This window comes from Triticum aestivum, chromosome 3B (assembly GCF_018294505.1).
Source record: "Triticum aestivum cultivar Chinese Spring chromosome 3B, IWGSC CS RefSeq v2.1, whole genome shotgun sequence".
In the NCBI taxonomy this organism is placed as follows: domain Eukaryota; kingdom Viridiplantae; phylum Streptophyta; class Magnoliopsida; order Poales; family Poaceae; genus Triticum; species Triticum aestivum.
Window position 1 is genome coordinate 608,102,027 of NC_057801.1, and position 23,716 is coordinate 608,125,742.

Sequence of the window (23,716 nt, forward strand, 5' to 3'; positions counted from 1 at the left end):
ACGCAGCGCTGGAAGACTCCAGTCATGCTACGCCTGACGAGCTCTCTATTCACTATTGTGTAGGCTCCTGCTTGTCACAGAAATTGTCGGGCCAAGATTTCATCAATCGGCATCTCTTTGTTCACCAGGAAGTTGAGAATGGGATGCACCCATGATGGAGCTGTGACTTCTTCTATTGTCAACACGGCCACTATGACCAGGGCGGTTGGGTTGGGAGGCGGCGGGTTGGAGTTGGCCACCCCCTGCTGTGTCGTTGAAGTCCCCAGGCTGGCAGCTGCAGTCCCTAGGCCAGGTTCTGAAGTCCCCGGGCCGGGTGCGGCTGCTGCAGTCCCCGAGCCGCCCTCCGAAGTCCCCAAGCTGATTGCTGAGATCCCCAAGCCAGATCCGGCTGGTTTGGGGTCAGACCGCATGAAGATAGAATCTGATTTCGACGAAGGCTTGATAGACGGCTTAAGGAGGCGCTGAAGGGAGACGCCGGTTGGTATGGCCTGTCGAGTGGAGCCGATTCATGCCAGGGCATCTTCTTGCTCGTTGTCGGCCCGTGGCATGTGAAGGAACTCGACCCTCGAAATATCCGCTGAGTTGCTGAATGAGGAAGCGATAGCTCGTCATGTTTGCATCTTTGGCATCCCAGTCGCCAGATGACTATTGGACCACCAAGTCCGAGTCGCCGTAACATAGGATCCGGCGGATGCCGAGTTCTTTGGCCAGTCGGAGCCCATGTACAAGCGCCTCGTACTCGGCCACATTGTTGGAAGCAGCGAAGTGGATTTGCAATCTGTATCTGTGCTTGTCGCCTTTGGGAGAAGTGAGGACGATGCCGGCTCCCAAACCGGTGCGCATTTTGGAGCCATCGAAGTGCATTCGCCAATGGGCGGAGTCCGGCGCTGGTGGCAGGTATTGGGTCTCGGCCCAGTCGACAAGGAAGTCGGCCAGTACTTGGGACTTGATGGCGGTGCGGGGCTGGTAGAAGATGGTGTATGGCGCCAGCTCAATGACCCACTTGGCCACCCAGCCCGATGCATCCCGGCTGCCTATGATCTTGGCAAGCGGGGCAGTGCAAACAATCATGATGGGGTGCTCTTGAAAGTATGCCTTGAGCTTCTTGGCGACGAAGTACATGCCGTAGCACATCTTCTGGTAGTGGGGGTAGTTCTGCTTTGAGGCCGACAACACCTCGCTCAAGTAATACACAGGCCTCTAGACTGGTTGTGCCTTGCTGTCTTCTGGGTGCTGAATCACGATGACTGTGCTGAGCACCCGACTGGTTGCGGCAATGTAAAGGAGCATGGGCTCTTTACCAGTTGGAGCCACCAGGACAGGCGGCATGGTCAACATCTTCTTCAGCTGGTGGAAGGCCTTGTCCGCCTGGTCATTCCACTCGAAGTGAGTGGTTTTCTCCATGAGCTGGTACAGGGGAAGAGCCTTCTCTCCCAGCCGACTGATGAAGCGGCTAAGGGAAGCCAAGCACCTGGTGAACTTCTGGACGTCTCGCAGCCGGGTGGGAATCTCCATCCTCTCAATGGCCTTGATCTTCACTGGGTTGCACTCAATGTCGCGTTCAGAGACCAGGAAGCCGAGGAGCTGGCTAGCTTGTACTCCAAAGACGCATTTCTCGGGGTTGAGCTTGATCTGAAAGTGGCGTAGATTGTCAAATGTTTCCTTGAGGTCTTCCAGCAAGGTGCCGCACTTCTCCGTCTTCACCAGAATATCGTCTACATAGACGTGGACATTTTTGCTGAGCTACTTGAGGAGGCACTTCTGCCTGCAACGCTAAAAAGTGGCACCGGCATTTCTCAAGCCGAATATCATAGTTAGGTAGAAGAAGGCTCCAAATGGTGTGATGAAGGCGGTCTTCTGGTTGTCGGTTGGGTCCAACTTGATCTGGTGATACCCTGAGTAGGCATCTAAGAAACCCAATAGCTCGCATCCGGCTGTGGAGTCTATCACTTGGTCAATCCGAGGCAAGGCAAACGGATCTATGGGGCAAGCCTTATTCAGGTTGGTGTAATCAATGCACATGCACCACTTATTGTTCTTCTTCAGTACAAGGACTGGGTTGGCTAGCCATTCTGGAAAGAACACTTCCATAATGAAGCCGGCTTCTAGGAGCCGGGCTATCTCTTCACCAACAGTTCTTCTCTTCTTCTCCGATAGTCGGCGGAGGGGTTGCTTGACTGGTTTTGCATCTGCCCTGACATGTATCTTGTGCTCGGGGAAATCCTTCGGAACATCCGGCATGTCCTTGGGGGACCATGCAAAGATATCCCGATTCTCATGGAGGAAATCGACGAGCTCGCTTTCCTATTTGTTGTCAAGGTTTGTTCCCACAAGGGCGAACCTCTCTAGGTGGTCTGGGTCCAAGGGTATCTTCTTGGTTTCTTTGGCCGACTAGAAAGAGCCCTGGGCTTCCGACTCCTTGGGGTCTGGCAACAGTTCTGGCTGCTTGCCGGCCATAGCCACAACCCGGTCAAGGATCTTCTTTTCTGCAGCAATCACAAGGGACTCGGCTAGCCGGCTGCTGGCTGCAGCACAGGCGACCGACTTCTTGTAGTATCCGACTATAGTGATGATGCCCTTGGTTCTTGGCATCTTCATCTTGAGGTAGGCATAGTGGGGTACAGTCATGAACTTGGCCAGAGCAGGTCGACCAAGTAATGCATGACAGGGGCTCTCCAGGTCCACTACTTTAAACCAAATTGCTTCATGGCAGAAGTGATCTTTGTCTCCAAAGAGGACATCTATCTTGATCTTGCCGATTGGTGAGCAGGAAAGACCCAGCACAATGCCGTGGAAGATAGTCCGACTGGGCTAGAGCTGCTTCGGTTTGATGTTCAGTTTCTCCATGGTGTCGCGGTAAAGGACGTTGATGCTATTGCCGCCATCTATCACGACTCGGGAGAAACGGGCAGCTCGCCTCTCTATTGCAAAGGTGGCATCCAACACCAAGGCGTAGGAACCCGGAGAAGGCATCACTTCTGGGTGGTCAGCTCGGCTCCAGCTGATGGGCTTCTCAGACTAGTGCATGAACTCTGGAACCTTGGAGGCGACTGTATTGACCTCTTGCTGCTGCCGGCACCGACTGCGCCTGTCATCCGCTTGGATTGTGAAGACAACATAGGCTCCATGCTATTTAGGGAATTCATCTTGGATGGCGCGGACTCCTGGGCGGGTCGCCGGCTGCTGAGGAACCGGAGGCAGTGGGCCAGTCGGTAGAGGAGGCAGTAGCCCCTCGCCCTTGGAGATTCTGGTGAGCTAGTGGCACTTCTTTGTGGCGTGGTTGGACGGCTTCGTGCCACTGCGGAACTTGCAGGGTGCATCGAGAGTCTACTCGTAGGAGAAAGTTGGCTGCCAAGCCGACTTGCCGCCTTTATGACGCTTGGGTATGGGCTGCCCCTCTAGCTACTGATCTTCAATTGTTGCCACCTGCCGGCTGGTGGAAGCCAGCGTTGGGGCCTTGCGCTTGTTGTCGTTCTACCGTGGGCACCGACTGGTGTCTCCAGCCGGTGTTCTAGAAGCCGGAGGGATCTCCTTCCGAGAGGCGTCCACCCGACGCTCCGACTTCAGCGAGGAGTTGGTAGTGGCATACTTGTCTGCTATGATCAACAACTCATTGAGTGTAGCCGGCTCCTCGCAGAGGAGTCGGTGCTTGAGGAGGGTGCCTTCTCTGCACCCGGCGGTGAAGTACTCTATAGCTTTCACCTCGTGCACTCCTTCACAGGAGTTGCAGAGCTTGGCCCAACGCGTCAGGTAGTCGCAACTGGACTCGGTTGGGCCTTGGACGCACACAGAGAGTTGGCGAGGCTTGGGCGCCCGCTTGTACGTGCTGGTGAAGTTGCGGATGAAGACTTCCATGAAATCCACCCACCTATTGACGTTGTAGGGCTTGAGGCTATTCAACCAGGTACAAGCCGTGCCTTGAAGCATGAGGGGGTCTACTTCACGGCAACGCGCCTATTGCTTTTTGCTATGCTAACTGCATGATGACCCACAAGTGTAGGGGATCTATCGTAGTCCTTTCGATAAGTAAGAGTGTCGAACCCAACGAGGAGCAGAAGGAAATGATAAGCGGTTTTCAGTAAGGTTTTCTCTGCAAGCACTGAAATTGAAGGTAATAGATAGTTTTGTGATAAGATAAATAGTAACAAGCAACAAGTAAATAAAGTAAATAAAGTGTAGCAAGGTGGCCCAATCCTTTATGTAGCAAAGGATAAGCCTGGACAATTTCTAATAATAACAAAGGAGCCCTCGAGGACACATTGGGAATTATCGTCAAGCTAGTTTTCATCACGTTCATATGATTCGCCTTCGGTACTTAGATAATTTAATATGTGGGTGGACCGGTACTTGGGTACTTCCCTAACTTGGACAAGCATCCCACTTATGATTAACCCCTATTGCAAGCATCCGCAACTACAAAAGGAGTATTAAGGTAAACCTAACCACAACATTAAACATATGGATCCATATCAGCCCCTAACGAAGCAACGCATAAACTAGGGTTTAAGCTTCTGTCACTCTAGCAACCCATCATCTACTTATTACTTCCCCATGCCTTCCTCTAGGCCCAAATAATGGTGAAGTGTCATGTAGTCGACGTTCACATAACACCACTAGAGGAAAAGACAACATACATCTCATCAAAATATCGAACGAATACCAAATTCACATGACTACTAATAGCAAGACTTCATCCATGTCCTCAGGAACAAACGTAACTACTCACAAAGCATATTCATGTTCATAATTAGAGGAGTAATAATATGCATAAAGGATCTGAACATATGATCTTCCACCAAGTAAACCAATTAGCATCAACTACAAGGAGTAATCAACACTACTAGCAACCCACAGGTACCAATTTGTGGTTTTGATACAAGATTGGATACAAGAGATGAACTAGGGTTTTGAGAGGAGATGGTGCTGGTGAAGATGTTGATGGAGATTGACCCCCTCCCGATGAGAGGATCGTTGGTGGTGTCGTTGATGATGATTTCCCCCTCCTGGAGGGAAGTGTCCCCGACAGAACAGCTCTGCTAGAGCCCTAGATTGATTTCGCCAAGGTTCCGCCTCGTGGCGGTGGAGTTTCGTCCAGTCTTCTAGCTTCACCGAGCCGTTGTACTTGGGCGTGTCTCTTGGGAGCAAGAACCCTTTTGGGAAGGGCTCGTCGCGAATGCGGGGCCCAAAACAAGGCGGGCCAACCGCATCCTCTTCTTCTAGCGCCAGGGATCGCGCCAAGCGGTCGATCCGATGGCGGACATCGTTTTCTCTTATTCCTTCGCGGCGGCCCAGCCAGCCGCTGAGCGTCGGGTGCTCAACAGGAGGCAGGGAGGGATATCTCTCCCTACGTGGCAGAGGAGGAGGCGGGCAGTCGCCTCGCCGCTCCACAGCTCGTGGGCGGCCGTCTTTGTTGCGCTCAATGCTGAAACGCGTCCGACTGCAGCTAGCAACTGGCTCTTTGTCTATTCAGTCACGGGCGCCACCCGCAGTCGGCGTCCGGGAGGTCGCGTCGTGCTCTCGGCATTGGCACCGACTTCTTGTCGCTCGACAGCCGCGTTGATGAGTTGCTGGACGCGCTCCATCATGCAACGTAGCTCGTCACCCTCTAGGCTCTCCAGCTCGTCTACTACCGCCTGGGCAGCACGCATGTTCTCGATAGGCGTGGCGTAGACCGGGCGGTCGGCCCCCAGCATGCTGGCGATGGCCGCGCCGTGCTGTTTGATAGCGCCCAGGCGGCTAGGCCCGCCAGGAGCTGGCATGTCGCAGGCGGCATGATCGACCTCGTGCTGATAGGCCTCGGTGAGGCGTCTCATGGAGGCAAGCTTCTTGCTGCTCTCAATGAGTGCAAGACGGTGGGCCTCCAGCGTCTCTGCATCAGTGTCACCGACGATGGGTGCGGACAGGTCGCGTATCGTCGCCTGCAGCGCGTCGGGTGCGTCTGTGCCGGATGCTGCGCCGTGGCTGCTGACGAGCACCTCGGTGACGGTGCTGCCGCTGTTATCGGCACAAGGGAGTAGGTCGTCGATGACCACCACGTTGGTGGGGAAGGCATCGAGGGATGCCGTGTCGGAGTCGACAAGCATCGGGTCGGTGCAGCCGATCGACTCCAAGTCAGAGGTGGGTTCGTTGGCGATGTCGAGCTTGCCAAGGAGGTCGATGAGGCAGCTCTCGGAGCTGGCTGCGCCCGCGCCTGGCATGGGCTCGTTGGAGAGGCGGATCTCGCTGAGGAGATCGGCGAGGCAGCTTGCCGCGCAGGCGGCTTCGACGCCATGTAGTGCGTCGGTGCAAACGCCATCGGGCGTGCCGGGCTGGCTACGCTCATTGGGGAGGTACAGGGTTCCCGTTCAGAGCAGGTCTCCGGACGACGGTGCACCTAGCCCCACAGTGGGCGCCAAATGTCAGGTGGTTGGTGCGACATTTGCCAAAGGATGGCTAATCATTGTGGGAGCTAGTAAGACGTCGCCGGTGACTGGAAACGGGATGAGGCGAAGACATACACGCCAACGAATCTTACCCAGGTTCGGGGCTCTCCTAGGAGATAACACCCCTAGTCCTGCTCTGCGGGATCTCCGCATGATCACTAAATCAACAAGTAGCTACAAGTTGCACCTTGAGCTATTCGGCTAGAGCAGGAAGAAGGGCAAGACTAGCTCTACTCCTCTCTCTATGTGTGTGTGTGAAACTCTGAGAGATCAACCCTTTGCATGGGTGCCCTGGGGGGTTTATATAGGCCTACCCCCCAGGGGTACAATGGTAATCCGGCTGGGTGTAGGCCCAGGCCGTCAGAGTCTGTGGCCGTCGGCTTCTCCATCGGCCACTGGGGCCCGCCGACTAGTAGGTCCCACCGGCTGTCGGGCTCTAGGCCGATAGGTTGGGCCCACCGCCTGTGGGCCCTGTCGGCTGCTCATTACTGTAGCCTCGCCCCTGATGACGATGGCTTGGTCGGGGCAAGTGTGGCTATAGTGCCGCCGCCTGGCGGGCGTTCACTGTAGCCAAACCCCGTCTTATCTGGTTAATATCGCGCAAACTCCTAGGGGAGGGGAGGGCCGACTGTTGGGAGCCGGCCTCTCCCTATGTCGACTAGTCCGGTCATGCCGCCTTTTGGTATCTCACTGGCAAGTAGGTTCCGCCGCTTGCTGGTCGTACCGACAGCCCATCGTGGGAGCATGGCTGCTCTGCCATGGATGATGCCATGGTCAACGTGGCAACAATGCTGCACTGGGCGAGGGATGGTCGTCCGGTACATTGCACTGTGGCCACACCCGTTCCGGGATTCGGGGATGGCAGGCTGCACTATAGCCACACCCCGTCTCGTCGCTGTTATGTGGGTGCAAACTTTGAGGGTGCATGGATGGGCCGCCTGCTAGGAGTCGGCCACTCTGATGGCCGCCTGCTAGGAGTCGGCCCACATGGGGATTGCTCATTGGGCCTTGCCGCCTTCCTGTAGCCCCCGCTTGGACCAGCCGGCCACAAGAAGGCGGCCCTTTGTCTTGGGTGTCTTGAGGGCGCAGCTGGCCCTGATGTTTTGAAACGCCGGGGGGAGCAGATAAGGCTACCCGTGGTCATTTACTCCGACACTAATTTATATTGTTATAGGGCATCTCCAACACTGACTTTTAAAACACACACATACATTTGCGCATAGTTGTCCAGATGTAGTTTCCCATCAATCCGGTACCCATCGGTTGGTGGACATGTCCGTACATCCAATTTATTTTGCAAATCGAATGCAAACTAGGGTGCTTTGCGAGTGTTCAAACAGCTACCACGTACATCTCTACCACCCAAACCCCTACGAAAAACCTCTCCCACTAAAGCGGTTGTTGTGCATTCATGCCAGCCAGCATCGCTCCAGAGCGTCGACGCCACATTAATGTCGCCCCAGATGTGGACATGACCTCTCACTAGAGCCGGCATTCAAGCGGCACGCCAACCGAAAGCGTTGGTCGGTCTGTGTGTGTTCTAATGCCTAAGACGCTTGACCGGACGGAGATGAATGACTGCGTATCACATTCAAACCTCCAACACTGACCCTTAAAACACACAATACATCCGCACATAGTTGTCCAAACATAGTTTCCCATCAATCTGGTACCCATCGGTTGGTGGACATGTCAGGACATCCAATTTTTTTCGCAAATCGGATGCAAACCAGGGTGCTTTGTGAGCGTTCAAACCGCTGCCACGTATGTGCCTGCCACCCAGGCCCCTCCCAAAAACCTCTCCCCCTGAAGTGGTTGTTGTGCATTCATGCCGACCAACACTGCTCCAGAGCGTCGACGCCACATCAATGCCGCCGCAGATGTGGACATGACCTTTCACTGGAGCCGACATTGAAGCGGTGCACCAATCGAAAGCGTTGGTCGGTCTTTGTGTGTGTTCCAATGCCCGAGACGCTTGACCCAACGGAGTTGAATGAATGCGTACCGATTCAAACCGGCTCCCGTCCGTCCATCTGCTAGCACTAAATAGGTGTGGCGGCCGAGTAAATCCACTATGGCGTGTTGATGAGGACATCAATACCATTGTTACACCCACAGCCCCTACTGCTACATATACGGGACCAATTACTAGAGCTCGTGCACGCCAATTAAATTATCAGGTACTTTCGTTTCTTGGTAATGATTCTAATGTTCATGAGAATATGATGCTGCCTAAATTGGATACATTTGTTTTGCTTACAAATGAAGGGCCTAGCTTGGAGAAGGATGAACATTGGAGCAAGAACAAGCATGGAGATGATGCCATGCGCAAGGGGAACAAGAACGGAGTTACAAGTGATGATTTCAGGACTTTGAAGCCACCATAATGGGTGCATGAAGCCTTGGACGAAATATACAAGATGCCACTTCATAAATTTCGTCCCGAGGCTATTATAGGTGCTGCGTCACCTTTTTATTGGGCCAGGCCCATGTAATTTCAAAAAAAAATAAGTATAGGCTATTTTTCGAGTCCGTATGTGTGGGGAAACAAGAGATAGGGTTGATTTCGGACCCCTCCACCAAGGGCCACGAAATTCCCCCTCTCTTCCTCCATATATACAGCCCTTAGGGCACCGTTTAGACTTTGGGTTTTGTTTAGATTAAAAGTTCGCCATAGCTGCAACTTCGCGTACTTCGTTTGTGTTCAACGACCAGACAAAGGCGTCACAGAACCCCACCTTGATCAATAAAGCTTTCATCTTATATTCGCAATATCCAGATTGCAATCTCAGTTTCTTGCTTGTTCTTCGTTTGCTCGCAGGAAAGAGACCCTCGTGGTCAGGTTGATCGTGCTCCGGCGTGGTCAATAACCTCTCGGAGTTGGTTTAGCGATTGCTAAGGCGCGACGTCCTCGCACGTTCGTAGTCGGATCGTCAAAGTCGACTGCCACCAAAGCGATATCCATCATCTCATCGAAAGACGGGACACCTTTCCCTCTATCAAGTGGTATCAGATTTCCAGGTTGCTCGGTGAGATTTTACAGTTTTTCGTAGTTTAGATCGAGTCTGTTCTTCATACCTATAGTCCACGAAAAAGCCAAAAAAAATTAGGGTTAGTTCATCCCATCCGAACCAATCTGAGCCTTGCATAATCTTTTCTGTATTTGCTTTGTTGAATTTGCGGTTGCATCGTCGTGTCCAGTTGCTGGTCTTAGCGTCTAGTCTTTTAGAGTTTCGAGTTCTGTTCACAGGTTGTCATGTCGCCGCTGCCATATATCACCACCGCATCATCATCGTCGATGTTGCCATATACCACCACCACATATTCACCGCCAATCCGAATCCATATACGCCACCACATATCCGCTGCCATCATGCCAATCCGAGTTCACCTGCAACATATATCCGCCACCTATCCGTGTTCCACCAGATTCATCTCCGCCACCAGTCCGAGTTCCACCAGATTCATCTCCGCCACCAGTCCTAGTCCGAGTCCAGTAATTGTTGCATTGTTCTCGATTTCCAGATCACACGATACTCTGAGTCGTGACAGAGAAGGACTCCCCAACTTCCGAGCCATCCGCAGAAGAAAAATAGTTCCAATTTCAAAAAAAAACTAAGTCTGGAAAATTCTGGCTAGGCAGTTTTTAGACCATTTGTAGACTTTTTCGAAAAAATTAGTTGCGGAGCAAAAAAAAGAGGAAAAAAAGTGCAAAAAAAAGAGAAAAAAAAAGTTCAGAGTGTGCTCCTCCCTTGTTTACGTGCCGCGCCGTGATTTTGTTGGTGTTCTAGGCTCGCGTCTCCAGCACAGTCTAGCCTAGGACCAGCATAGTACCGTCGTTGAGCGTTTATTCAACTTTGCATCTCTGAATTGATTATTGTTGACCCTTTTTGCTACCATATTATAAGCCTTCCCAGCTCCACATACATCTACGTCGTGCGTTTAACTCTCCCTGGTAATCGCTCTATCCAAGCTTTGAGAGTTTTGACTACAATGGTTGCCGATCACCGCCTGTTGCTGGGTAAGAATTGGTAAGAATTTGAGTTTTGCTTGACGGATTTGTGACACCCACCACCACCACTTGTTCGTAGTCTATAGGATCATATTCTTGTGTGTTTCTATTGCTGCTAACCATGCCAGGATCACAAGCCGACGAGATTGACTGGGAGAATTTATCGAACAAGGAGCTTCATGATAAGTTTCAGCAAATGATGACTGAACAGGTGCAAGATGTGCTGAACAATTTTGAAGAGGCCATGGAGAAGGTCACTGGCCTTGAGAAGACGTTCGAAACAAAGCTCGATAACAAGTTTAATGAATTGCTCGCGCGTCTTCCACCACCACCACCCGCTGCACCTAACGCACCTCTCCAACAACAACAACAACGACTACCTCCACGTCGCGAAACAGACCTCCGCCGAGCAAGCCGTGTTCCTCTTGCATTTGGCCAAACTGTTGGTGCTGCTGTTGATACTTCTATGGCTCCTGCTGCTGATGCGGAGGAGGATGATTATGTGGGAGATTATGAGGATGAGGTTGATCAAAATCAGCACTACATGCAGCCACCTATACCACCACCAGCAGGTCGACCTCAGGTATATATTCGTAATGGTAGGCCTGCACCACCACCTCAGGTACGAGATGATGTCCATATTCCTAAACTGAAATTGAATATTCCACCATTCGAGGGTAGATATGTTCCTGATATATATCTTACTTGGGAGTTAGAAACTGAACAACGATTTACATGTTTACAATATCCTGAGGAGAGACGAGTTGCTGCTGCTGCTTGTGCTTTCACTAGTTTTGCATGTGTATGGTGGTCTGAACATTGTAGATTATATCCTATTCCAACTACTTGGGCTGCTTTGAAAACTGCTATGCGTACGCGTTGGGTTCCACCATATTATCAACGTGAATTGCTTCAAAAATTGCAGCGTTTAAGACAAGGGAAAAATTCTGTAGAAGAATATTATCAGGAATTACAAACTGGCATGATTAGATGTGGTATTGTTGAGGAGAATGAAGCTATGCTTGCACATTTTCTGGGTGGATTAAATAGAGAGATTCAGACCATTCTAGACTATAAGGAGTATACTAATATCACTAGTTTATTCCATCTTGCTTGTAAAGCTGAACGTGAAGTGCAGGATCGACAAGCATTGGGGCGAACTAACTTTTCTGCAGGCCGACCTTCATCATGGACACCACGTGCATCTTCTACTTCAACTGCACCAGCGCCTCCATCCGGTGCCACCTCCAGCCGTGATACAAGAAAATAGGCACAACCACCATTATCTGCCAAGAGCGCACCTGCGGGGCCTGCACAGCGTTCTTCTTCTTCCATGGCATCAACAGGGCACACAAGTGATATTATTTGTCGTCGTTGTAAGGGAGGAGGTCATTATGCGAGAGAATGCAAATCTCCGCGTGTGATGATTGTTACCGCGGATGGTGGATATGAGTCTGCTAGTGACTATGATGAGGAGACTTTGGCTCTTATTACACGTGAAGAACATGGTGGAGATGATTCGGATCATAAGACGCAATACATGGCTCCTGAAGACACTGACAGGTATGAATGTTTAGTTGCTCAACGTGTTTTGAGTGTGCAGATCACACAAGCTGAGCAAAATCAGAGGCACAATTTGTTCCATACCAAGGGAGTTGTGAAGGAACGTTCTGTGCGCGTCATCATAGACGGAGGGAGCTGCAACAACTTGGCTAGCATGGAGATGGTGGAGAAGCTTTCTCTCACCACAAGACCACATCCACATCCTTACTACATCCAATGGTTCAACAACAGCGGCAAGGTTAAGGTAACACGTACTATTGGTGTGCATTTTAGTCTCTCTACATATGCTGATTATGTTGATTGTGATGTGGTACCTATGCAAGCATGTTCCTTATTACTTGGTAGACCATGGCAATTTGATAAAAATTCTGTACACCATGGTAGAAACAATCACTATACTCTTGTTCATAAGGATAAAAATATTACTTTGCTTCCTATGACTCCTGATTCCATTTTGAAAGATGATATTAATAGAGCTAATAAAGCAAAACAGGAGACGAATAAGAGTGAAAATCAGATTGTGGCAAAAGAATTTGAGCAACAAATGAAGCCTAATAATAAACCATCTAGTGTTGCTTCTGAAATTAAATTGAAAAGTGCATGTTTATTTGCCACCAAATCTGATATTGATGAGCTAGATTTCAGCAAATCCGTTTGCTATGCTTTTGTGTGCAAAGAGGCATTATTTTCATTCGAGGACGTGCCTTCCTCTTTGCCTCCTGCTGTCACTAACATTTTGCAGGAGTTCGCTGACGTCTTTCCACAAGACGTGCCACCGGGATTACCGCCTATTCGAGGGATTGAGCATCAGATTGACTTAATTCCCGGTGCTTCACTGCCAAACCGTGCACCATACCGTACCAATCCAGAGGAGACGAAGGAGATTATGCGTCAAGTACAAGAGCTTCTCGACAAAGGTTATATACGCGAATCCCTTAGTCCTTGTGCTGTTCCTATTATTCTAGTGCCGAAAAAGGATGGTACATCACGTATGTGTGTTGATTGTAGAGGCATTAATAATATTACTATTCATTATCGTCATCCTATTCCTAGGCTAGATGATATGCTTGATGAATTGAGTGGCTCTACAATATTCTCCAAAGTTGATTTGCGTAGTGGATACCATCAAATTCGTATGAAATTGGGAGATGAATGGAAAACAGCATTCAAAACTAAGTTTGGATTATATGAGTGGTTAGTCATGCCTTTTGGGTTAACTAATGCACCTAGTACTTTCATGAGATTAATGAACGAAGTTTTACGTGCTTTCATTGGACGATTTGTGGTAGTTTACTTTGATGACATATTGATTTATAGCAGATCTTTGGAAGAACATTTGGAACATTTACGTGCTGTTTTTATTGCTCTACGTGATGCACGTTTGTTTGGTAACCTTGGGAAGTGCACCTTTTGCACCGACCGAGTATCTTTTCTTGGCTATGTTGTTACTCCACAGGGAATTGAAGTTGATAAAGCCAAGATTGAAGCTATTGAGAGTTGGCCGCAACCCAAAACGGTCACACAAGTGAGGAGTTTTCTTGGCCTCGCTGGATTCTATAGGCATTTTGTGAGAGATTTCAGCACCATTGCTGCACCTCTCAATGAGCTTACAAAGAAAGATGTGCCTTTTCTTTGGGGTACCGCACAGGAAGAAGCCTTCTCGGTATTGAAAGATAAGTTGACACATGCTCCTTTACTCCAACTTCCTGATTTTAATAAGACTTTTGAGCTTGAATGTGATGCTAGTGGAATTGGATTAGGCAGTGTGTTATTACAAGATGGCAAACCTGTTGCATACTTTTCTGAAAAATTGAGTGGGCCTAGTCTGAATTATTCTACTTATGATAAAGAATTATATGCTCTTGTTCGGACTTTAGAAACATGGCAACATTATTTATGGCCCAAAGAATTTGTTATACATTCTGATCATGAATCTTTGAAACATATTAAAAGTCAAGCTAAACTGAATCGTAGACATGCTAAATGGGTTGAATTCATTGAGACTTTTCCTTATGTCATTAAACACAAGAAGGGAAAAGAAAATGTTATTGCTGATGCATTGTCTCGCCGCTATACTATGCTTTCACAACTTGACTTCAAAATATTTGGTTTGGACACCATCAAAGATCAATATGTGCATGATGCTGATTTTAAAGATGTAATGCAGAATTGTAAAGAAGGAAGAATGTGGAACAAGTTCATCGTTAACGATGGATTTGTGTTTCGTGCTAACAAGCTATGCATTCCAGCTATCTCCGTTCGTCTTTTGTTGTTGCAGGAGGCGCATGGAGGAGGATTAATGGGACACTTTGGCGTGAAGAAGACGGAGGACGTACTTGCTACACATTTCTTTTGGCCAAAGATGAGACGGGATGTTGAGCGTTTTATTGCTCGATGCGCTACATGTCAAAAAGCTAAGTCACGACTCAATCCTCATGGTTTATATATGCCTTTGCCTGTACCTAGTGTTCCTTGGGAGGATATATCTATGGACTTTGTTTTAGGTTTACCTCGAACAAAGAAGGGGAGGGATAGCATATTTGTTGTCGTGGATAGATTCTCGAAAATGGCACACTTTATACCATGTCATAAAAGCGATGATGTTGTTAATGTTGCTGATTTGTTCTTTCGTGAAATTATTCGCTTGCATGGTGTGCCAAATACTATTGTTTCAGATCATGATACTAAATTTCTTAGCCACTTTTGGAGATGTTTATGGGCTAAGTTGGGGACTAAACTGCTTTTTAGTACTACTTGTCACCCCCAAACTGATGGACAAACTGAAGTAGTCAATAGAACGTTGTCTACTATGATTAGGGCTGTTTTGAAGAATAATAAGAAAATGTGGGAGGAATGCTTGCCTCATATTGAATTTGCTTATAATCGTTCATTGCATTCTACTACTAAGATGTGCCCTTTTGAAGTTGTGTATGGTTTCCTACCTCGTGCACCTATTGATTTGTTGCCTCTTCCATCTTTGGAGAAGGTTCATTTTGATGCTAAACAACGTGCTGAATTGATTTTAAAAATGCATGAGTTAACTAAGGAAAACATTGAGCGTATGAATGCTAAATATAAACTTGCTGGAGATAAGGGTAGAAAACATGTTGTGTTTGCACCTGGAGATCTTGTTTGGTTACATTTGCGTAAGGATAGATTTCCTGATTTGCGCAAATCAAAGCTAATGCCACGTGCTGATGGTCCCTTTAAGGTGTCAGAGAAAATAAATGATAATGCATATAAACTTGAGCTGCCTGCAGATTTTGGGGTTAGTCCCACTTTTAACATTGCAGATTTGAAGCCTTATTTGGGTGAGGAAGATGAGTTTCCGTCGAGGACGACTTCATTTCAAGAAGGGGAGGATGATGAGGACATCAATACCATTGTTACACCCACAGCCCCTACTGCTACATATACGGGACCAATTACTAGAGCTCGCGCACGCCAATTAAATTATCAGGTACTTTCGTTTCTTGGTAATGATTCTAATGTTCATGAGAATATGATGGTGCCTAAATTGGATACATTTGTTTTGCTTACAAATGAAGGGCCTAGCTTGGAGAAGGATGAACATTGGAGCAAGAACAAGCATGGAGATGATGCCATGCGCAAGGGGAACAAGAACGGAGTTACAAGTGATGATTTCAGGACTTTGAAGCCACCATAATGGGTGCATGAAGCCTTGGACGAAATATACAAGATGCCACTTCATAAATTTCGTCCCGAGGCTATTATAGGTGCTGCGTCACCTTTTTATTGGGCCAGGCCCATGTAATTTCAAAAAAAATAAGTATAGGCTATTTTTCGAGTCTGTATGTGTGGGGAAACAAGAGATAGGGTTGATTTCGGACCCCTCCACCAAGGGCCACGAAATTCCCCCTCTCTTCCTCCATATATACAGCCCTTAGGGCACCGTTTAGACTTTGAGTTTTGTTTAGATTAAAAGTTCGCCATAGCTGCAACTTCGCGTACTTCGTTTGTGTTCAACGACCAGACAAAGGCGTCACAGAACCCCACCTTGATCAATAAAGCTTTCATATTATATTCGCAATATCCAGATTGCAATCTCAGTTTCTTGCTTGTTCTTCGTTTGCTCGCAGGAAACAGACCCTCGTGGTCAGGTTGATCGTGCTTCGGCGTGGTCAATAACCTCTCGGAGTTGGTTTAGCGATTGCTAAGGCGCGACGTCCTCGCACGTTCGTAGTCGGATCGTCAAAGTCGACTGCCACCAAAGCGATATCCATCATCTCATCGAAAGACGGGACACCTTTGCCTCTATCACGTGTGCATGGTCACAACCCGCCGCTTGGCCTCACCAGCACTGCTCCAAAGGACCGGTGCCACATTCATGTTGTCCCAAAGTGGACACGACCTCTCACTAGAGCCGACATTGAAGTGGCACCGACCGAGAGCGTTGCCCGGTCTCTCCGCGTGTTTCAAATGTCGGAGACGCTTGATCGGACGGGTCTGGATGACTTTGTACCGCATTCAAATCGGCTCCCATCTGTCAGCCGACGTTAAACAGACGCGGCAGCGAGAAAACCCACTCTGGCGTCCGCATTGAGACAACCCGCCGCTTGGTCTCACTGGCACCCATTATTTAACTACCGACCTCTCGCCTGGCATGACCCACACCGCACCACATTCTTCATGACCGTCAACTATAGAGCGATGTGGGAGAACCTCTCAACGGATCAGAAGCAAGATTTGGCCAACCTTGCGGCCGCCTGGTAGTTTCGTCATGGGCGACGGGTATAGGCCGGCTTGCAAGCTAACTCGCCAGAGACGAGTGAGGGCGACATGACGATGCAGGAGGTGCTGACGACGAGCTGACGCCCCCGCCTGTGCAGTCCTAGTTCAACGCCGTCATGGCGAAAAAGTGGTCGGAGTCCCCTGCGTCGGTGTTCTGGCAAGGTAGGAGGACCAACACTACACCTCCATCTCATTTCAACAATCAGCTCACGGAGGGGTAAATCACTGGTGAGGAGGCAAACGACAATGTCATCGCGGCTAGGGTCATAGAGGATGTGGGCTTCCTGGATGAGGAGCGGGCACTATACGAGTACATTTGCAGCGCCAGGGACATCCGCCATGAGCGATGGCAGATGCACATCCAGCGGGCAGAGAGATACACACTCTTCACGGAGCTCCACGCGGATGCGGATGAAGGGGAGGCGCAGGCGACTGCGGACGCCGCCAGCTCCGCGTGGGTTGCGCCGCCACCGCGGTTCGAACCCCGCCGCAATGACCACTAGGTCAGCCCGTCCACGTCCGAAGAATTTTTATACTAGGTTAAAAAAAGTCTTATCCGCTTTTGTTTAGTTGAAACATGTCAAAAATGTAATGAATTAATTGGTTCGGTTTTAACGAAAATCTTCCAGTTTGCATGAAATTTGTCTGGTTTGTTCAAATTCCTTTCGAAATGTGTCTAGATGTTTGATGTCTAGGATTGGATGGTCGGCTCCGTATCACTGTATGTGGAAGAATCCGCGGACGGATACCATGTCTTTTTAGGGGTTGGTATTGGAGATGCCCTTATGTCTGATATTCTGATGTCCTTTTTACTAGTCCTTTAGAGGAATGCCAAGTTGTAAAGATGTAACTAGATGTAATTACCTGTTATCTAATATGCTAACATTATTAATGAAAAAAGTTGGATTATTTTTCTCAATATCATTTAGGCCTAATTTGACAAAAGCAGGTTTTGACCCGGATGTATTCTCATCTCATCTTATATTCTCTCTCCTATGTCTATTCCAAAAGTTGTAAAACAACCCAAGGTTGTTCATCAAGACATAGGATTATATTTGAAAACTTTGATCCAAGTATAATCATATAAGTCCTATTAAGTAGCTCGTGGCCATCGCGTCTTTTGGTCTACATCGATGACTTCTTAGCCCTTACATTTACAATCTTCTTGGTTTAAACAAGTTTGTTCCGCCGATATGGAGACCCAGAGGCAACAACAAGCTTTGCTCACAACAGTGGATGGATGCAGCAGGAAGAACCCTAAGAAATGGGAAATAATTTTCTTTTTCTGTAAGGATGTGTTTAAAAAAGGACATGTGATACTTAATATATGGCATTAAGCCTTTTCACAAAAAAAAAACTATAATCATATGAGTCCTATTAAATTTAAAATTAGTCTATGGCTAAGTAGTGTATGTTATCCAAGGACTAATTTTGTTTTTCCTTCGTATGATTCATCAAATCACATATTTCCATAAATTTTTGCAAGTGTACATATTTACACTACCATCTTAAGTATTGATTTTTTACCACAAATGTTTCATATATTGTTGAAGTATGCAATTACGAGAGAATATAGTTAGTGAATCAACCTAGGTGGGAACACCCCTCCCCCTAGGAAAAGATATATATATAGTAAGAGTATATCCAACCATTTTTTGGTGCGTTAGCTTATGAAATGTAAAATGCAATTGTTTACCGCTAACACAAATATTGGCTCGGCGCAAGTTTTGCTTCATAATCTACAAAGTGTAAAAAGTTTGATATTTAACGTTTAATACCTAACCTAATAGAAAAAGGAAAAATGATTTTTTATATCACTTGGGTGAAGGTTATATATATACAAATCTAAGCAGTACCAAAAGTATGTAATCAAACCAGTCTAATTTTAAACCTAAACTTTACAATCATAGAGATGCATTTCTTTTTGAGTGATCTGAGCAAACTTCTTGGCGGCCATCTAAATAATCATGTAGCTTTTTTATAAAGGGCGCTTTATTACTTAAAACATTTAAGCATTACACCCGGTCTTTGCATAACTGAGATGCACACAGTTGTACCCAAGTCCGATCCCAAAAAATGATTAAAAAATGCGGAATAGAAGTAATCATGTGGAGACTGTATAACGCCTAAGACGTAGGAAGGCCAATCTGAAGATCATGCTGCCATCCATGTCAGGTAAAAGTATCCCTCGCCGTGGCCTCCAAACGTGAACACACCATCGTAAACAGGTCTCGATTATCCACACATTATAGAGACAACCATAAACGAAGCGTACTGGTACATCTATAGATAACCTGAAAAGGAGAAAAACTTTCATCATTAAACATATTATCATTTTTACATAGCCAAAGCTACTAGATCACGGTAAACACTCCCACCCTAAGAATGATAATATAGTTAGTACATGAGGTTGCATGAAGCATAGGCGGAACCACATGCTACAACATCTTTGACTTGATCCATCTCTGGTTGCATGGATGCCCTCCTGTGAGGCTAGGGTGATGCCAAAAGTTCCTTATGAACTTGTCTGTAGAGTGGTGAATGTCGACTATGGTCGTTGACATCACGGTTGTTCTTCGGGTGAAAAACCATGATCTAGCACTCTAGCTTGATTGAGCGCTCCGGGGCTGATAGCTCATGGCCTGGCATCTGGCTGGAGCAATCAACGTCGGCGTGTAAGCGGTGATTCCTTATTAAAGGCATTGTTTCTCAGTGGTATGCCCTTTTGTCAACTCACATGTCGCTCACCTAGTGGATTGATTCATGGTCATAAGATTTGTGGTAGGATTTTTGAGATGTTGCCACGAGACATGTCCTGTGTAGATTGCACATTGTTCTTTTTTGTCAAACTAATTTGTTCAGCATCAATGCTTAGCTTTGTGTACAATAATAAATAATTTATAGTGTGTGCATCAATTCATGCATGGGCAAGAGGTTTATCTTCCTTTTTTTTTTAAAAGGACTACGTCTAAAGTCACACTCAGCCTGGAATTTGGGCTCTCGAGAGATGCAAATACCAGTTAAAAAATGACCGTGTATTTCAAAAATGTTAAATTTGTATATGAAAAATGTTATGATGGACACGAAAAATATTGAATTTGTACTGAAAAAAGTTGATATGTAACAAAAAAGAGCCAATAAAAATCTATAAAGAAACTAAGAAAAATGAAGAAACCCACTAAAATTCAAAAGAAAAAGCAAAGAAACCCGAGAAAGAACATGAAAACTGAAGAAACCAATTCAAAAGAATAGGAACAAAGAAAGCCGAGAAAGAAACAAAGAAAAGGAAAGAAAACCCATGAAAATCAAGAAAGAAACAGAAAAATGAAGAAAAAAGAAGGCATAAAAATCAAGAATAAAATAAAATAAAAGCAGTGAAAACCGTGAAGGAAACAAAGAAAACTAGTGAAAAACAAAGAAAAATAGAAAATCAACAATGAAGAGACAGATAAAACCAAAGAAAACATAAAAGAGAACAAAAAAATCAGACCAAACCTATTACGTGCACCGCGCGAGACTACGGTCAGTGGTCGTCAAATATACAACAATCGGAAAAAATCCCAAACAAACGGGCCAGTCCAGCTACAACAATGAGAACCGAAAGCTTAAGGCGAGACGGAATGATACCTCGCTGTGTAAGCGAGATATAGTCCTCGTGTTGGACACAATGAGCTATCAACGAGAGCAACTAGTCAATAAGGGCTCCTTCGAGAGCCTCACAATGTTCAATGTCACTTGGTGCGCTCTCAGTCGCCCGCCACGTGTCGCGCTCTAGGCACTTTTTCCGGGTTTTTTTTATTTTTTCACACGTGTTTTTGGCTTTTTAAACGGTTTTTTTCCAAATTTTTTCGAAGTTTCGCTTTTTCACCGGTCTTCCTTAACTTTTGGAGAAAAAAATCTGGGAAAAAAATTTGCGCAAAAAAACGTGTTTTCCCCCTTTCGTGAGAGTCATGGTTTTGCTTCTGCAAGAGACACGATTTTGCTTTCGCGAGAGTCATGGTCGTGCCCCTCGAAAACGGGAAAAAACATGTTTTCTGTTTTTTTCTTCCGTGAGAGGCACGGTTTTGCTTCTGAGAGAGGCACGGTTTTGCTTCCGCGAGAGACACGGTTGTGCTTTCACGAGAGGTATGGTCATGCCTCTCGAAAACAAAAAAAACATGTTTTCTGTATTTTTTCTTTCACGAGAGGCACGGTTTTGCTTCCGCGAGAGGCATGGTTGTGCTTTCATGAGAGGCACGACCGTGCCTCCTCGGAAACGAAAAAAAGATGCGTTTTATTTTTTTCCTTTCACAGAGGCACGGTTTTGCTTCTGCGAGAGGCATGGGCGTGCCTCTTTCGAAAAGGAAAAAACCCGTGCTTCCGGTTCGGTTTTTTCATAAAAAAAGGTTCGTCAAAACCTATCAACATGGGATCTAATTTTGAAGATCTCGACGCGAGAAATCCAACGGTGAAAACGGTTCGAGATTTGGACGCACGGTTTAAGAGATAAAACATTTTAAATAAATGAATTTATGAAAAAAGAGAAAACTTCCAAATTATGAGTGTGAGTGATCTTTGCAATGAGTATTCCTTAACTCGTGATTTCGCCTATCAACAGGAACTCCAGGGCGCATCTAGGTATCGCTTATAGCCATCCCGAGCACAGTGTTGCCTGCATCGCTCCCTAAATGTGCCTGCCCAGCACATATTTTTTCTTTTAATACTTTTACTTATATTTCTTGAATAAAAGAGAAATATTTATAATTTTAAAACAACCATCGCTCATTCAAAAAATGCTGAAATAGTGTAATATTTTTTGATAGCGTAACTTTTAAAAGTGCTGATAGCATTCAAAAATATGTACATGACATACTTAGTAAATGTTGATGCATTCCAAAAATTGTTCCTGAAAATTTTCAAAACATCATTTATACATTAAACAAAATCTGCATAGTCTAAACAGTCGTTTCAGACCATTCAAGAAAATATATGCCACATTTTATAAGATGTCCACACAATCAAAAAAGATGTTTGCGGTATATTTGAAAATGTTTATACAATGTTGAAAAATGTTTGCGTAGTTTCAGGAAATGTTCAATGTGTATTTAAGAATTCTTTCACATGTATTATGAAAAATGTATATCATGTATTTGAAAAATGTTCGCCGTGAATAAAAAAATACTCCACGAGTATATGAAAATGGTACAATTTGTATTGAAAAACTAGACGTATTGATTTTTTTTTCAAAGGAAACCATAAAAATGTAAAAGGAACACAGAAACCAGAAAAAGAAGAAAACCGACATAGTAAACAAACAATTGGTTCTAAAAAACAAAAGACATAGAAGACAATTAAGAAAATCCGACGACTGCCAAGAAGCCCTATTCGGCCGTCCTATTTAGCATTCGCCTACTGCAAGATGGTACGGAGGCGAGGTATAACATTTGGCCAATGCCCATTTGGCGCTTAAGGCGCCGTTTTCTTTTCTTTTCACAACTTGGTGCACACATCCCGAGATCACTTATTAAGAGGTACCTCTTACAAAGGTCATTTCCATCTTCTGAGGCACTGAAAAGTGGTGCGTTGCATCCGGGTTATTTGTCACAACTTATGAGTTTTTTTTTTCATAGATTCGTTTTCTTCAAAATATTGTATCTCTTGAACATGCTTCCAAATCCCGAACCGTTTTCATCGTTGGATTTCGCATTGAGATTTTCAAAACTATATCCCTTGTAAGTTTTGACAAACTTTCTTTTTCATGAAAAAACTCAATAGAAAAAAATAGAGCCGGAAGCACGGTTTTTACATCATTTTTTTCCTTTCCGAGAGGCACAACTGTACTTCTCGCGAAAGCAAATTTGTGCCTCCACGAGAAGTAAATCTGTGCTTCTCGCGGAAAAAATAACGCATTTTTTCCTTTCTGAAGAGGCATAGTTGTGCCTCTCGCGGAAGCAAATCCGTGCATCCACGAGACGCAAATATGTATCTCTTGTGAAAGTGTTTTTTTCTTTTTCAAGAGGCAAAACTATACATCTCGCGAAAGCAAATCTGTGTCTCCACGAGAAGCAAATCATCGTTCCATTGCCTCTTAAGGAAGTAAGTTTGTGCCTCTCGTGAAAGGGATAAACATGAAAATGTATAGAAAAATAGGAAAACAAAATCTTTACGAAGCACCCAGCGCGCGATATGTCGTGGCGTTTGAAAGCGCGCCCAGTGGCTCCCTTAGCTCATCAAAAGTGACCGCAAGGATACCCCTTAATTTGTTACTCTCCACACGTCTTTCTGTCTAGAGCTCGGTCCATTTACCTTTTTTCTAACTTTAAAAAATTATACATGCGGTGAGGGACATTCGAAGTCCAACTGTGACGTCTTGTTCCAGAAAAATTACCCAACCGAGACATCTAACTTCACGTGCCATATGATTTTCTATTTTTTTTCTGCGCATGCATGATCTGCTTTTCTCCTTCTGGTTTCAATTTATTTTTTCTTTATTTTTTCATTTTTTTACTTTTCTTTTTTATAGATATCTTTTCTTTTATTGATTCATTTTTTTAAAATTTCTCTTACCTTTATAAAAATCACAAACTTTGTTAAAATTAACAAGCTTTCCTAAAATTCTTGCTTTTTTTTTCAAATTCCTGAACTTTTCCCTATTCGTTTACCATTTCTTGCAAATTCATGCACGTTTTTCCAAACCCATGAACCTTTTGTCAAATCCAAGAATATATTTTCAAATCCATGGGCATTTAAAAATTTAAGAATTTTTCAAATCCATGCCCGCGAACTTTTTTCAAGTCCGAGAACATATTTTTGAATACATTTTAGATTTCTTTTTCAAATCCACGAACTGCTTTATCCAACCCGTGAACTTTATTCAATCCGAGAACTTACTTTAGAATGTGCAAACAAATCCATGAATGTTTTAAAATTTGGTAACTTTTTTTTAAAATTCATGAATGTTTTTCAAATAAGTAATATTTTTCAAATT